The following is a 1,936-nucleotide window of genomic DNA, read 5'->3' on the forward strand; positions in this document are numbered from 1 at the left end:
GAGTTGGGCTATGCGCTTCTTGTTGACATGTCCAAGACGACAATGCCACAAAGATGCTTTATCCATACTATTGGAAGAATCCATGCACAAAACATCATTTCCTAGGTTATCTACAATCATAACAGTTTCATAAATTCCATTACATGGCATTGCTTCAAAATATAAGACACCATTTAGATAAGCATAAATTGAACCATTCTCATTATTAAAAGAAAATCTAAATCCTTGTCTAAAAAAACCATGAAACGAAATGATGTTTCTTGCCATTTCTGGCGAGTAGCAACAATTATTTAAATCTAAACATAAACCATTACTAAGCACTAAAGAATACACTCCAATCTTGGTCACAGGCGACGATCTTCCGTATCCCATGATTAGATTTATCCTTCCATGCTCCACATCCCTATTTCTTCTTAGTCCCTGCAATTCATAACAAATGTGGTAACCACACCCGGTATCAAGAACCCAAGAAATAGCATGAGATGAATCATTAGATTTAATTGTATAAATACCTGCGAAAGATGGCTTGATCTTTCCTTCCTTGATGGCTTGCAGGTATTCTGGGCAGCTTCTCTTCCAATGCCCTATTTTGTGGCAATGGTGGCACTCTGCCTCCTTTGGGTTAGGGTTGGGTTTAGCAGGATCAACTTTGGTCCCACTAGAAGAGGGATCATCTCGGGACTTTACCTTGCGGTGGTTCTTTGACGAAGCCTTCCTCTTCTTTCCTCTTCCTTGCCTAATAGCCAAAACAGGAGCAGTGGGTGGATTGGGAGTTGGTGCAACAGACTTGTCCTTGAGGTTGCTCTCAGCAACCCTTAGGAGACCTTGGAGCTTACTTAGGGTGACTTCTTCCTTGTTCATGTGGTAGGTCATCCTAAATTGATTGTAACACGGAGGTAAGGAATGAAGCACCATGTCAATAGCCAAATCTTCCCCAAAGTCGACATTCAACTTGCGAAGACGATCGACATACCTTTGCATCTTTTACAGGTGCACGGTTAGAGATTCTCCATGTCCCATTTTAGCGGAGATCATGTTAGTGAAGATCTCGTAACGTTCCTGCCTCGCGTTTTGATGGTATCTCTCCAATAAGTCTTGGTGCATTTCGTACAGATACATGTCCTCATAGGACTTTTGGAATTCGGAGTTCATTGTGGCTATCATGATGCAATGAACCTTCGTCGCATCACGTGCATGAGTCTCAAAAGTAGTCATTTCAGCCGAAGTAGTGATTTCTGGATTGATCTTCTCGAGCTTCTCATCAAGGACATACTCCTTGTCCTCGTAGCGAGCAATCGTGCGAATTTATCTTATCCATTCGCTAAAGTTCGTTCCATCGAAAGTCACCTTTTGGCAAAGGCTCATCAATGTTAATGAACTAGCAGCAGCGTTGTTTGCGTTCGATATCTACAAATAGAAAGGACAAAGATAGATTAGAATTTGAATCCCTAATTATCACCCAATAAGAAAATTAGGGCTAGGATCCAACAACAATATTTACATATTAGAAAAGGGATGTCATAATCCAACATGTAAACAATTTGAAGGTAAGTGAATGATGATTCACTAATTCTCCACCATGAAAACATAACATTAAGTTCTAAATGTATTGAGAATTCCTAGGTTTCGATGAGATTCATTGAACTTTTCAATGGCATGTTTAAATCTCGATATGCCCCTCTCTTTTGTGACTGGGATACCGAGGATCACAAAGTGGGTGTGAATAACCATGCAAATCTACACGGTGCCTTCATTGTAACAATCACCTATTCGATGTGCCGGTAAACCACACACGCTCCACCGAACTATGATAAACAATGAATCACCCTTTGCCACCTTTGCTTAGAACCAATTAGTGTGCCGGTAAACCACACATGCTCCACTAACTTCTTAGAAAGGGTGCAAAGTGTAATTTCATGGGACTACATCAATTCAC

Source organism: Lactuca serriola, chromosome 6, assembly GCF_051521515.1.
Source record: "Lactuca serriola cultivar US96UC23 chromosome 6, Lser_US96UC23_V15, whole genome shotgun sequence".
NCBI classification, from domain to species: domain Eukaryota; kingdom Viridiplantae; phylum Streptophyta; class Magnoliopsida; order Asterales; family Asteraceae; genus Lactuca; species Lactuca serriola.